General features: G+C 41.2%; 1 protein-coding gene across 6 annotated transcripts in view; it reads right to left on the bottom strand.

Annotated features, from left to right (window-relative positions):
* Nucleotides 1-12733: 12733 nt before the first annotated feature.
* EPHA4 (EPH receptor A4) overlaps nt 12734-15530 on the bottom strand; it is a 226855-nt gene continuing 224058 nt past the window's right edge. For all 6 annotated transcript variants that reach the window (XM_071751825.1, XM_071751824.1, XM_071751821.1 and 3 more), the window contains one exon: nt 12734-15108. The gene's annotated coding sequence lies outside the window, so the exon portion shown is untranslated. The remainder of the gene's footprint in view (nt 15109-15530) is intronic.

The following is a 15530-nucleotide window of genomic DNA, read 5'->3' as shown; positions in this document are numbered from 1 at the left end:
TGTTTTCACTACAAGTTAATGTATTTTCTCTAAATAATAACTACTTCTAAGATCACAGTAGAATCTGTTAATTTTGCCACAACAGGTACACTCACGAAAGATCACTTCCTGCCAGGGAAGTCAAGGAAGTAAAGAATATTTTCCAGTAATTTCTGAGAAGGGGAAGCAAGACCTGAGACGCAAATCTTACATGAACTTAAGCATCTACACCAAAAATTTTGAAACTGAAGGGCAATTCCTAGAAATAGGAAGGTAACAACTCTTGCAAGCAGCCTATTTAGAAAAAAATATTAAACTTTATTACAAGTACTTACCCTGCCCTTTAAAAATGAGCATAAGCATGAAATACCCAACCCCTCAACCAGAGGGGGGAAAAAAAAAAACTAAACAAAAAAACCATAAGCACCCAAAACCTCCTATTTGGAGCAGGGAATATAAATTTTAAATTACAACAAAGGCAATGTTGTTTTGGCCAATGGCATGAGCATGGCAATCTGCCTACAGACCGAGGAATGAAAAGCTGGCATACAGGTTGCTGGACAGTTAGTTTCTGCTACATGAAGGCAAAAATGAACCTTTATCTTTCATATGATATTCATTAGTCTGATTAAATAGCCCTTCCTACAGCCTGAGCAGCAAAAAGATGAGCTGCAAGAAAGCTTTGTTTAAAAGCATTAAAATAACTGAACTTCATTTTCATTCATTCAAACTTCATTTCAAACTTAATACATATTTATCTGAATCTAAAGTTATCTGAGACAAAGTGGTTCCAATGGTATGCAATGAAAAGCTGAGCTTCTATTAAAGCAAGGTGCAAACAGAGTGGAAATGAAGTTTCTCTCATTATCAGGGTGTCCTTCAGCCGCCTCAGGTCACAGCCAAGCCCACCTGTAGCAACACTTCTGTAATTGTTTCCTGCAAGTCCTTGTCTGCCATGGCTTCCAGCTCCATTTAAATGCAGATGTGAACTAATGGAAGGGCTGCACATTTCTCAACAGAATTTCAGGGAACATATTAGCTGCCTATTCAGCTATCTGAATGCTTTTATTCTTTTCCTTAAGAGCCTTTATTTGTTGTGTGGGGTGTTTTTTTTTTTTTTTTTTGGTTTGTGTTGTGTGTTGTCTTTTGGGCTTTTTATTTAATTCCAACACCATGCTTTTTGTTTTGCGTTTTTTTTTTTTTTTTTCCACACTACGTTTAAAGAGGAAGGGGGAAAAGAGCTAATTATATCTGAACTGAAGTGTAACCACGGCCCTATTAAATAGGGAGCAGTTATGGGCTATTGATCGCAGTTCAGAGGAAAAGCTTGTCATGTAGTGTCAGGAGGTTAATGTCATTACAAGAGTGGGCAGCAGGATCAGCTGTGTCCTCCAATAGGCGAATAACTAAAAGCTGCTTTAGAGACACATAATGTTGTCAAAGCATAAATAATTCATCCCAGCATTCGACAAGAAATTACTGCTCCGTTCCAGCGTATTATTCAGCCATTAAAATCTTGCCCTTGCAAAGTCTTTTGATGTAGTCATATTTTCAGTTCTAAGAGCAGTTTCGGAGCGTTCGCCTTTTATTAAGCCCTATATTGTGCGGTTTTCAAAGTATTAAAAAGGATATGAAATAGACTTACAATTTGTTTAATAACTGCACTGCAATTCATGTAAGAGGGGAAAGAGCTGTGTGGATTTATAGAGTGCCTGTGCAGCACGAAGAAGAGGCCGTGGCAAGATGTGATGGAATTTTTAACTCCCCTAAGCTGGCCAGAATTAAATGCACTTCAGCTATTTACTAGCAGTGATAGCTGCAGCAGCCTTCACAGCATTTGGTGACCTATTTCTTGAGAGCCATGAGGAGTATCAGTGTGCCCAGCTATTCTCCTGTTACAGCCTTTAAATGCCAGCTCTTTGCTTCTCCTTATTAAAAAGTCTGTGGCAGTTTGATACTGAATGGCTTCAGCTGGCCAAGGGAGGGGATTTTGGCCCTCTGCTCTGCTCTTGTGAGACAGCACCTGGAACGCTGTGCACAGCTCTGGTGTCTCCAGCAGAGGAAAGATACAGACCTGTTGGAGAGGGTCCAGAGAAGGGCCACAAATATGGGGCTGGAGCACCTCTGCACAAATGAAAAGGAAAAAAATCTTGTGTTTGAATAGAATTTTGAAGCCTGATTATTTTTTAATATTGAAAAAGAAAAGCAATTTTTTGCTTGACAACAGATTGGGCAGTAGGGAGTTTTTGAGAGAAGGGATGTGGCTTGACAGAGAACCCAGGTTTTCATTTCAAGCTGGCAAAAAGGAAAATTGCCCTCAACACCCCTCCTACTAAGCAATCCCCACCATAATTAGTCTTACTGTCCTGCCAGAGCCAAGTCCCCATCCTTCCCCTGCCCACGGATGTGGTCAGAGCAGGAAAACTCCAACAGGAGCCCTGAGCCTGAGTCTCACCCTCCCCTCTGCTGAGAGCACTTCTGTAAGATCATTGCCAATATTATGAAGTCTAGAATGAGCTTTCAGATAATAATAGCTGTGGATCACCAGGAATTTCTCATAAAAAGGCAACCCGTATTTGGTATGTAATTACAGAAAACAATCAGAATGAAATATTACAGCTCTTGGGTACTACAGTGATCAGCAGCAATCTGATGAAGAAAGGGATAAAAATTTATTTACAAAGTCAGATCAGGAAAAAAAGGAAAGTAAAAGTGAAGCTGAGAAGACAGCAATGGCAAAAAAATGGAAACAAAATCAGGGGAAAGGTTCACCAGCAGAATAAAACTTACTGAGAAAACAAAAAAATATAGTTTCTACTTTCTCTCTTGCCTTTCAGTAGCCCTTAGAACACCACTACTCTGGCATAGCAACTACTCTTACAGCCTATTTTCAAAAAATAAAACCAAATTAAATAGCCAAAACCTATTATTCTAATTTTGTGGGATATTCTGTTCAAAAGTGGGTTCAAAATTAGCTTTTATCCAGTCATTTCTTTACAACAACAAAAACCAAACAAACATTGAGGAAGAATACTGAGAGCAGCCAAGGTGATCCTCACCATCAATAACCTCATCTCTGAGCCATGTACTTACTGCTTTTCTGGTGTATGGATGTTTGCTGTGTTGAGAGGGGAGTTTGTCTTGGTTTTGTGTCTATCTGTATAGTGTTGACAAAGGGATTTTGACGTTTCCTACACTATTTCATTCAGTGAGGAAGGAGCACAGTTTATTCCCAAGGGAAGTTGAGTTTAGTATCTTAAATTCACCAGACATGAATAAGATTTTTAGGAATGCATCAATATTCTGTGAACACAGGTTAGAACTCTACATAGTTAAATAAAATATATTTGAAACAGCACATTAACTTTCTGTCTGAAGGCTACAAACTCTGAAAAGAAGATAACAGATGCAAAAATAGGAGGTTTATGCTATTTTCTTGTTTCTTAGGGCTTGTTTCACCTGTGGTAGCTTTGAAATTTCATCATCAGTGGTGCACAGGGACAGCCAATCCCACATTAAGTCCCTCAGGAGGAGATCTGGTCCAGCTGAGAACTATTTTCCCTTCATGCAATCTGACAACCCTCAATCAGCTGGCCTGGTTCACACCTTAACAGTAATGTTTGGCTTCCTTGAGCTTATCCTGTGATAAGCAAGGACCAACACTCACTTCCTCTTTATCTGGAGTGGTAGAAATGAGATCTATGCATGTGCTCCTGTGCTTGGTTAACAGTAGCCCAGTTGCCTACCATGGCTACATGAAAATATATTATTCACTGCCATAGGCTGGACTTAAACCCAAACTCTTCTTAGAAAGCAAGCCAAAGCCTGGAATTTCCACCTGAAAATTTGGCAACTCAGCAGTTTTGAAATATAGCTGTGAAAAAATAAACCATTAAAATTAAATAAAATCTTTCTGGGAAGGTTTGGACAAATTTTCCAGAAAACTAGTTCCACATTTCTAGTTCATAAAGCAGTCCAAACCCCATCCCTCCCACAGAGGAGCACCGGCTGAGCAGAGTTCTTTAACTGTTAAGAGATGACTAAATAAAATAACACACAATTTAAAATCTTTCTTCTTTTGAAGACAATGATAAAACTCCCATTGGGGCTAAGATTAAACTTGAGGATTACAGCTGCTGTGAATCAATTCTCTACCAACTTTAGAGGAGTTAGGCCAATTAACACCAGCCAAGGGCACAGCCCTTCAGTTCTACCCAGAAAACAATAATATCCATTATTGTTTTTCCCAGCCAGCACTCTGCCATTATTTTTCACCACAATTTGCTCTCCATCTCCCACCTCTTCTCATTTCCCAGCTTTGACCTGTGGCTTGCAGAGCCCTCTGAACCCTTGGAAACATTTGGTCTCTAAAAAGTAATGCAAAGGAAAATGTTTGGATTTTTACTTTGTCAATAATCTGCTTTCTTCACATCCAATTAAAACAAAGATAAAAAGTAATATCCTCATCTTCAGGGAGGAGGGAGATGGAGCTTTTAAAATATACAAATCAAGTGAAATAACATCAGAGACTGCCAGCTCCAAATCAGCTGTGTGTGGAGGGAGGCACACAATGCATTGCAAACATCCACATCACAGACCACAGCCAGGAATGGCTCATTGTCCATATTCTGAACTCTTTAACACATTACAAACTTCAATTATTTTTTGTTTTGATAAATAGTAAGTATATTTGGTTTTAACGGAGTCAATGTTTCTTAAATCATTATTTCACTTCTAATTGTGAAAACTCTGAAAATGAACAATATTCTCTTTGAAAAATTTGTGACATGCTCTTTTTCACAAGTTTGTGTTATAAATTTTTCTCTTGCTCCTCTTCCCCTCCTCTTTCTTGGTTTCCCTTTTCTTTCTCAGCCTGGTTGCAGATTTGTCCCTGTCATTGCCACCTCCTTTTACTTTAGACAAACTTCTCACAAACTTGAAGCAAAGACAACCTCCTGACTCAGCAGGGCTGAACAGATTCCTACCTGTTTACAATGAAAGGTGGCCCATAGTAGTTTTTTGGGTTTCTGTGTTTTTCTTTTAAATTACTGAGAGTTTCTTATTGAGAAAGTTTGACTGATTCAGGCAAGATAAAAAAAAAACATCTCATGCAATTCAGCTGCCCAGTCACACACTGAGTTTCAAATGAATCCAAGAGGACAGCTCATGAGCTGAATACTCTTCAGCAAAACCATTAAAACAATCCAGTTTGGTTTACAAAATCATAGATAAACAGGAAGGGTGACACTACACATAACAAACAACATCTACAGAGGAGCATGCAGCTGAAACACAGCTGCTTTAGCCAGGATTCACTTGAACCAATTGTAACTTTGAGGCCAGAAAGCTGCAAAATGAAAGAAATGAAGCAACACAGCTCTGATCCCACCAGCCCAATGCTGCCCTGGAGAAATACACCACAAGTCACCTCATTCACAAGGATAAAGCCCAGTTCCCATTGCTTCCTATGGAAGAGGCAGGCTTTTTCTTTGCAGACTCATACTATACTTTACAATGAGCACATTTTTTTCACAAGACCCCCAGTTGCTCAATTTAAGATTCCATATGCTTTTCCTGCTGATAATGAGATATAAGGATTATGAGATAAACCGGTATGTCATTCTAATTCAAAAAGGTAAGCTTTTAAGTCAATGGAACTATCTTTTTTATATAAACAGAAAGGGCTTAGCTTTAGTATAAATTTGTTCCACAATCAATAAAAATTAGGACCAATAAGGAAAAAGGTGGATTAACAAAAGATTTATAACCTAGCAAGATAAGAAGATTTAGGGTTACAAAAATAATTTGGTAACTTGCCCTGTGCTGGGAAGTTGTTTGGCTATGTGGATGTTTAGAAATGCCTGGTCCTGTGTCTGCTGAGAATCCCACATCCAACTTCTCAGCCACACATGAAGGGAAAACTCACCCTCAGAACATGAAACACATACAGGAAAGTGTGTGATATCCAACAACTGCTTTCTTTGAGAAGAAAGGGAGAAAGTGCTCCAGTACCCAACAGCAAATTGTCTTTATTGCCTCAATAATTTAAGTAGAGCAGCTTTTCATTTATTCCTGAAATATGGTTGTATCTGGGTTAGACGCTGTAGTGATTTGGGTCATTATGAGGAGCAGAAGCCTCTCCAGCCCTGTAGTGAGATCAGGGCTGCCAGGAAATCACAGCACTTTCAGGACTTGGGAAAATGGAAAATCTTCACCAGGGGCAATTTAAATGTGAGGTTTAATGACAGAAAAGGAAAAACTGATATAAATGTGAGCTGGATACCAGGAAGTACGAAAGGCTTGAGATAAGCGTAAGAAAAAGGCTATAAAAAGACCCCCAAAAACCCCCACAAAAAAAATAACCCAACACAAGCCAAACAAATTAAAAAAAACCCAAACAGAATCACCCCTACCTCCAGAAAGAGAGAAAAAGAAAAAACCCAATAAAACCCACCAACCAACACACAAAAACCCCCTCAAAATAAAAACAAACAAACAAAAAACAGCAAACCAACCAAACCCAGGACTTTATGTTCAACTTTAACTAAAGTCTGTCTCTGTCAAGAACAATTTTATTAAGAGACCAAGTTCTCCAGCACAGGTAAAGAAACCCAGTACCAGTACTGGCACTGGAAATTTTCAAATGGAAACATTCAGGTTTCTTGAGAGAGAAGGAGCACTTCAGGTAAACCCTGCCAAGTCTACCAAGTGCTTCTGTGGTCAGATCAGACAATTCCCTTGCTTTATTTATTGTTCTCTCTGGTTTCTTTGGTCAATACAAATCCGAGTTCACAGCAGAACTGGCCACATACACTCCTGGAACACATGCTGATGCTGTTCAGCTTTTCTACCTCTACTGTAAATAAGAAAAGCTTATTTCAGTTGACTTGGTGTTTAACAACAATTAACTTTGGGAGAAGAGAACAGAGACCATGGCATTTCTCAACAAATTAGAAAACTACAACCTGAAGAAACCAGCATGGCTCTGTTTTCAGTTAAAATCCATACACACACAAATTTAGCCTGATTTTGCAGGTGTTCCTGATTTAAGCCACACTTGGTTGCTGCTTGATACATTCTCCCAACTTCTTTAGTAAGCAAATGACAAGGTAAAAGCTCCTTATGATACAAAACATACCCACCGCAAAAGCACCAGCCAGGGCACCAGATCTGGTGCTTGTTTCCCAGAAACAGCACCCTTCAGAAAGCCCCAAAACAAGTCCTGCCTGAGCCTTTCGTAATTTGTTCACATCAAAGCAAAATTTCCCTCTCCTGATAGCGTAACAACTCTCACCCTTCCACCCAGCCCAAAGAAGAAAAAGAAAAAATCACCTTGTATCCTCAGGGAACTCCTGCCTTGCACCTTTCTTCTCCTCTTCCAGACGGCTACTGGCTGGGGGGAGAGCCAGGAGCAGGGTAATTGTGGTTTGCAATTAAGAGAAATGATCAGCACCTGGGATCCACTTGGGTTAATTTCCACAGCTGGTCAAGGCCAGACACACACTGACCACTGGTGTGCCAGCTTGCAAAGGTCATGCTGAGGACAAGCAGTTGCATTTACCTCTGAGTCAGCCAAAACAAAACTCTTTTTATGAATGTGTGTGTATACAAGGCTATTTCATCCACGTTTGATAGACACAGATGGCTTTTGTACTACCTCATTGGGCTAAAAGGAGCCTCTTTTTAAAAACACCACTGTTGGATCCTATGGGCAATATTGCAGCAACTTTTTACTATGAAAAACTCCTCAAGCTCTTTTCAAAGGATTCATAAGTATATTCCTCCTACTGCTTAGCTTGTTACTAAGCAAGGGAAAAAAACCACCCACTCTAATCCAGCACAGCTTTTGCACATCCATCTGTGTATTTTGCTTCTAATACTCAGTACTGTTGAATTCAAACACGGGTTTAATCCATAACTCAAAAATTCTTCCTAGAATTGAAACAGTTCTGTGGACTTCCTTGGGTTTCAGAATAGCTCCTTCATAGAAATGCCACCATCAATCAATTAAGAAGGCTAAAAGTAGTCAATCGCCTACAGCTGATTGCATTTAGCAGGTGGTGAATGCTTTTTGTTCTTGGATCATCTGCACCCACTTTCAAAGCATTCTAATGATCTCTTACACCTGTTTAGGCTCCAAAACTAATCACCTCCAAACCCCTGGGTAAGTCAAGAGTAGCTCTTTGCAGGCTGCAACCTGGTGTAGAAACAAAAGCAGGTGAAAAGTGAAGCAGCACCTGTAGAAAAGTCTAGAAAAGTTTTTAAACATCAGTTTTTGAATATGCTAACACTTAGGAAAGCAAAATCCTTGGGGATGGGAGGAGTGGAAATGCTGCCTGCAAATATTCAGTAAGTGCCAGTGGCTTCAGCTGCCCTCCTGACCTCACCCAGCTCTGTAGGAAGCCACCACACAAAAGCACCTGGTGTGAAATGGTGTCATTGCAGGTAAATCTTCAGCATTTGAAACAGCAGAAACTGCACTGCTGGTACTTCTGAAACAAATATCAGCTAGCTTCTGAGCTGCTTCTGAGCTGCTTCTCCTTCTGAGAGTGATCAGTACAGTCAGCAAAAGCCCCTCAATCCTGGCTCTGCCATTCCCACAGCTCCTCCAGGCAAAGCTGAGCTGCTGCCCCCTGCTCAGACACTTGGATACCTTGCAGCCTGTTGTGTCCCTGTGTCCCTTCTCAAGCCTGACAATCATGTGATGGCAGAGGGGGCTGTTTAGTTTTCCGTTTCTTCCCTCCACCACGTGGATACTAGAGATCCAAAGCTGGTGAATGATACATAGATGTCCTGTCTCTTCAACAGCCACAGTGAGCTGATTCAAAGTCTGCAAAATGACAAAAAAGGTCCCCAAGGATGCCAGGCTGCAGTCCTAACCATTTGGCCAAACAATGCCCATCTGCTATCATCACATGAACCTGAAAACAAAGCCAACAAAGAGAGGAGTTGCAGGACTCCACAGAAACCTTCCTGCCTGTTGTTGGATACTATTAATTTTAAATATTTGCATGAATACTGGCCACACAAAAAAATATAATAGACAAAAAGACCAACCTGAACGTGCTATCACTACTTGAGTTATTGCTGAAACACACACACACATATATATAACATAAATCAAATTACATGGAAGTTTCATGTAGCTAAGGAATAGATCCTTTAAGCTGATACAAACCAGGGCTAAGTTAAATTAGTTCATACTATATGCACGACCAGATTAATCTGGTTTAATTAATTTATCCTTATTTTATTATTACTGTCACCTAAGCCTTTTACTGTCACCATTCCTAAGCCTTTCATATCATGCTGCTTTAACCAACCCAGCAGCCTCTTTGTGTGCCACAACACCACCATACAGTTTTAATCCCACTTGATTTTTTCCAGAAGCATCTTTTCCCATGGGAGTATTAACTAATTTTTTGAAAAGGTGAAAGTAAATGCTCTCTAATACTTCTTCTATATTGTAATCTGCTGCTTGGGAAGTCCCAGGTAAGCTCTCAAACACAGATAAGTCAGATGAGCCAGGCACTTCTTTGCCTCCCTGGGGATTTTCTTGCTGATTTAACTGTTCAGTTTCTGGATGATCCCATTGGCATGGGATGAGATGCCACTGAGCTCCATGGCACTTACGAAAACTGGAGACCAGAGTTTTTAAGGGACTTTTAGATTTAAACCTACTGAAAACTCTCCTCTGCCCTCTCACCTCCAGGACATTTGCATTTTCAAACCACCTGTGACTTGACCAACCACAGCTGCTGAACAACCAAATTGCTGACCTTGTCCCAGAGCCACCAACCTTTCCCCAGCCTTCCACTGAGCAGAAATTCAAACAGCATCTCCCAGAAGAGGGGACACCCACCCAACTCCTCACTCGCTGGATGATCCTCGTGTGCCTTTGACCCTACTTAGGCCCAGGTCAGCCTGCCAATTGCTGGCGAGGAGGAGGAAAGGCAACACCTTTTGTGAGAGCTGCCATCCCAGTAATACAGTGAGAGAAGGACTGATTGCCAGGGCCACAAGGCAGGAAGGAAGAAGGGGCCAGCATGGGCAGGACCTGCCTGGGTCAGCTCTCCCAGACACAGGCTCAGGGCACTTTGTGGCAGGCTCAGAGGTGTGAGAGGCACCAGAGCAGCACAGCAGGTCCCTCCATAGCTTTCCAACCTCTCTAAGATTACCTGCTGTGATGGTCAGCTTCTGAAAAATCCCCCCTCCAGGTGATTATGATGGAGATATTTTGGAAGCTTTGTCAGCAAAATGCTTCATGCAAGGCTGAAAATCCATCTGGGAAGCGGGAGCTCATTACTTTGAGCTGCTGCACCCCTTGGCTAAGCAGCTCCAAAGCATCATTAAAAAGTTGGCAGTAGGCACCTACCTGCACCTGCAACTGCCAAACAGCCCCAGACTGCCCGGCCTGAGGATTTGAGTTACTGACCCCAGGGGAGCCAACTTACCTTGAAAGAAATGGGAAATAGTGTTCCTGACAGTGCTTTTTCTGCTGCCTGGCATTTTTTCTTTTCTTTATTATTTTTTTTTTTTTTCATTTAAAAAACAGTCTGCAAAAAATGAATACCAAAATACCTCAGCCCATTTAATTCTTTACAAGATTTTATAGAACAGTCATGAGTAACATCAAGAGCACTATAAAACCAAGGATTTAATTATCCTTTGTTGGTCTGGTTACAGGCTAGTAATCCACAGCAGTTTACTGGAATTGCCACATATATGTAAGTATATAAAAGTAGGTTGGTGTAGCATATTTCTGTGGCTACTCTCTCCTCTATCCACCCATTTTACTAAGCTGATTGGAATAGATTGCTTTAGGTTCTAATTTTATTTTTTAAAGAAAATGTCTACATATCCATGTAAGTTTCTCAGAGGCTGCTGTAAACAAAGAATTATGTTCAGGGCCCCTGCCAGTAATAAGATATGTCAGAGGTCTGTAACCCATTCAACAGAGAATCAGCCAATGGCCCAAGGGTACTTCCTAGCAAGGGAAAGGGTAAAATAACTGAGGTCAAGGCCTCAAACACAGCTCTAGTTTAATCATGTTGTTGATTTAGAGAATAACATTTTTTTTCTTCCCAATTGTCAAAACCCATTTTGTTTTTCTTGATATACCTTTAATGGCCCCAATGACTCCAGATAAACCATTCCTGTTCCTCAACACTGCTCCATGCTCAGCCCGTGAGCAGCTATGTACTTTGTCACCAAGATGCAAATATATCTGGGCTTTATCTGTTAGAAGAATCACTTCCTGCATGCTACTAAATAAATATGCAGAATCAATGAGGAGCAGAGAGAGAATAAGTGTATTTTTCATAAGGAAAAAGTTCAGTAAAATCTATATATTTGGAAGAAAATTAAACATTTGGGGTAAAAGGGTTCTGATAGGATGATTTCATAGATTTGAGAGCTAAAAGGGAAAAAGAACAGAGACTCAGAAAGAGAGTACCCAAGTGTTCAATCTTCACTGGGCATTTTGAAAGAGCTGTTTCTGAAAAACATGTTAAGGTTTTGTGTTCATTTCACAAGAATTCCAAGTTATTCATAAAAATTTTCCTTCATGTGTATGAAATGGAATGTGTTTTTCCACACATATCCTCTCTTAATACATGGCCTGGCCAAATAAATGCACCAGAGGAACACCCAATTGGCTGGCTGGCTGGGTCTTTTATCTGTGACAATGAATTTACTTTGAAAAAACAAGAAACTCAGTGCTATTGGTGGAATTTCTTAGTACCACCAGCATACAGCACAGTGTGGTGCTGCTGGCTCCACTGGAATCTTTTGCTATGTTGAAAGTATTTTTCAAATACACAAATCAAAAGCTTAAGAAAATTTCTAGAAGAGCCACCATCCTTTCTGTGGTACCTCTGAACTGGGTACATACATAACACAAGCAGTTGAAGTGCCAGAAAGCCTCTGTCCTAAATTAAACTGCAGCCACGGCCATTGCCCCATGGGCACTCAGGTCCCACAGCGGGCACCCCCACGTGTGCTGTCATTACACACCAACATCCTTCACACAAGATCCACTCTTTCCACCTCTGGCTTGGAGCCCTTGTCACAGAAACCCTCCCCCTCAATTTTCTGCTGCTCCCAACACTCTCCTGCCTCTTGGTTTTCATTTCACCTCTTGGCTTCTCCCTCTCCCCCCTCCTGCTCCTGTCACCTTCTCCCTCTCTGACCCCCACTCTCCAGCACGAGCCCACCAGCCAAGGCAAACACAGCCCACAAGCAGAGGAGCAACAGCAGTCACTCAGCATCAAGGTCACTGCTCCCACATGAGAGGTGAAATCCTGGCCTAAAGGAAGCTGCAAAAACTGCAGGATTTGTGCCAAGGTGATGTCCAGCCTCAGGCAAAGCCCAGGCAGCAGGAGACAGGGGAGGTGGACTAATCCCAGCTGATCCCAGGAGTGCAAACAAAACAAACCTGTGGGTTTTTCTCAGGCATGGTGCCCATAGATATACTACCTGCTCTCCAAGGAAAAATCATTGAGATCATTAACCTGACTGCAGCATCCTTCCCACGTCACAAATATTGAGCACCTCAATACTGGGCACAGTACACAGGAAAAAGTAACGTGCTCTGAGATATGCAGTTTAAATGAGCTTTGGGAGTACATTCCTGTGAAATCTACTGAAGAGAACGAATCCCTCTGGGCTGAACACCAGGGCTATTACTCCAAGTTCTGTACTCGTATCACTAAATAAAAAAAAAACAAAACATACAAAAATTAGCAATAGTCCATTTCAGGTTTGTACAGCAACTACTTTATTATTTTCAAACGCAAACGTTTGCATTGTTTACTATTTTACAATTTTACAAACTAGGTATAAAAGACCATAAATAAATGACATAAGTTATGTGTACCTAAAATTCATGGAGGGGGAAAAAATTACAAATTAAAACAAAATAGAAAAATCTCTATATCTAACCCAGAGATCGTTCAAATGCATGAACCAAGAAATGCTGTTAGATTTTTTCAGTATGAACTAAATTATAATATGCCTCATACATTCTAATTTTAACCACAGTCCTTGCATATTCCAACATACTTGCAGTGATACAAAAAAATAAATGCACTCTCTTTTTATTTGTCTGATTAGTATTTCAGATTTTTTTTTCTGGTTATGAAAATGTCACATAAAAGAAAAATACTGCTTTTTAAGTCCTGTTTACTGGTTACTTACCAGCCTTTCGTATTTTATACATATATATTTTTAATACATAAGATCCATCACAAAATAAGTACAGCAAGAAACCTGGACAAACATCAACCAGTGGTGTGTGAGGAGGACAATTTCTGAACAAACAGAGGCTTATCACACAGGTGTTCCCAGGGATGGATGACTTCTTCCCAAACAGGATGAAGTGCCATGGCACTCGCTTTCCTTCTGCTCCCAGCTCCATCTGCAGCAGTGCCACCAGCACCTCCTGGCACCCCAGCACCTTGCTGGGCCCCCTTCCCATGGACCTCTACCACAGGTAGAGGAGGTGAAGCTCTCTTGGAGGGTCAGCAAGGAGGAAAAAGAGGACCAGGAGCAACTCTGGGATACCACAGCGTGGCCCCATGAATGCTGTGGACAATTTTAACCCAGCCCCATCTCGTGGCCGTCCATGGTGCCCCATGGGTACCACAGCAGGCACCAGTTCCCAGGGAGCAGATGGGGAGCATCATCTGCCCCACACTGAATTCCCAGCACCTGTAGGTTCCTGAGGCTCTAGCACACAGCTCCACTCAATCCAGCTTACACGACATTAAGAGTGAATTCTCCTGACACAGAAAGCTTTCCTAGGTAGTATGAGTAAGTCACAGCACTGTCCCTCAGGCCATGGAAGAACAAGTGCCCTCTCTGCACCTCACCAGCTCCTCATCACCTGCACAAGAAGCAGGACACATTTCACAGTTCTCTAGCTAACTGTTGTAAGCTCACAATTCTTGTTGCATTTTTGCCCCTTTTACTGGGAGCAAATGAAGTGGTTTGATCACTACATTACAAGTTTTCACAGCTTGCACACAGAGCAAGGTGTTTCTCTGAATGAAAGAATTGCATATTTTTGTTCACATTTACCAACTCCTTAAAATCCTATTTTTGCAGATAAATAGGTTCAGGGTTAGCAGTGGATGGATATGGAGGTGTTACCTCCATCACCTTGCCATTGAGAAACTGGATGATCTTGATGATGAACAGGGCATTAATACGAATAAACAACATTTTAAAAAATCTTTAGCACCCTAGGATCCTGTAATCCACAGCTCCAAAGCTAACTTGAAATTGCCCGTTTCAGGCTGAAAAACTACTCATCAATGTTAGTGTGGCAGCTAAATAATACACTTATAGATACAGAAATCAAACACTTTTTAATGTCTGTGTTCTCACTACCACTGAAGACACGAGCTATTAGCCTGTTCTCATGACAGGGGACTCCTGTGCTTCCAGAGATGTTTTTGGTACATTCTCAGGCAGTTCTAGACACGAGGTGACTCTCATACAAACACATGCACACCAGCACACATACGCACCTTTCAGAGGAGATAATAATCCATTATCCATTCAAGGAAAAAAAATATATTTATATCACTGCAACGGCACGTTTTGTGTCAAATGTCACTTCAGCACTGTATATAGGCAGCTCACAGAAACTGGGCTCTGCTCTGGCACCTGGCCTGGTGTCCATGGTAAAATGTGTGCAGGTCTGTCACCTGCATTTGTTCGAGATGCAGCAGTGACAGCCAGGGGGATGAGGAGAGAAAATACCAAAATATATAAATAAAACTGAAGGTAAGAAGAGAAAGAAGAAGGGGAGGGAAAAATATCCAGAAGTCTGCAGGGCTTTGACACAGTACATTCCTCAAGTGACAACTGGGTGCTGAGTCTTAATGAGTTACTTATCTTTCAATGAAGAAAAAATCAGAGTGGGTGGCAGGAGGCAAAAAAAGAGAAGATAAAGGTCACACTGTCTTCAGGGACTGCTGACTGTTCAGTGTGGGTTTTCCAGAATCAGTGCTAGGGAAGACACAACGTCGGATCCAGAAGGCTTCATGTCTATTCTATGTTCCTCCGTGGTCAATGTGATCAACAGGACAGGTTATGAGGCTGGGAAAGCAAAATCTAGTTTCCCTGCACAAAAAGAAAACACAAAGGTATTAAACCACATGTAACAAGACAAGACACACACAGATGCCCAAATGCCTCCTCTTAGCTTTCCCAGCAGAAGCAGTGATGTAGGTAGCCAGCCCCTCCTTGGCTGCTGCAATTACTGGAAAAGAACCTTTAGCTTCCTTGTCCTCTTTCCCTCATGCTATTTCAAAGTCTTACTTCCATGCTGTATGTTATCTATATACTATATCCAAAAGCCACCTATTTTTTTGTCAACCTGCTCTCCTCCAGCTAAAAACACTTCTAAGTGGATGCCCCCTCACTGGCCATATCTTATCACAGGGGACACAACCATCAGTGACAGATCTGAAAACCTGGTATTGATTTCACAGTTTTCATTCTATAGGGATGCAGTTTTTTTCATTTTGTGTGGAAAACATTGA

The sequence above is a fragment of the Heliangelus exortis genome, chromosome 9 (assembly GCF_036169615.1).
Source record: "Heliangelus exortis chromosome 9, bHelExo1.hap1, whole genome shotgun sequence".
In the NCBI taxonomy this organism is placed as follows: domain Eukaryota; kingdom Metazoa; phylum Chordata; class Aves; order Apodiformes; family Trochilidae; genus Heliangelus; species Heliangelus exortis.
This window is presented reverse-complemented; position numbering and strand designations above follow the sequence as displayed.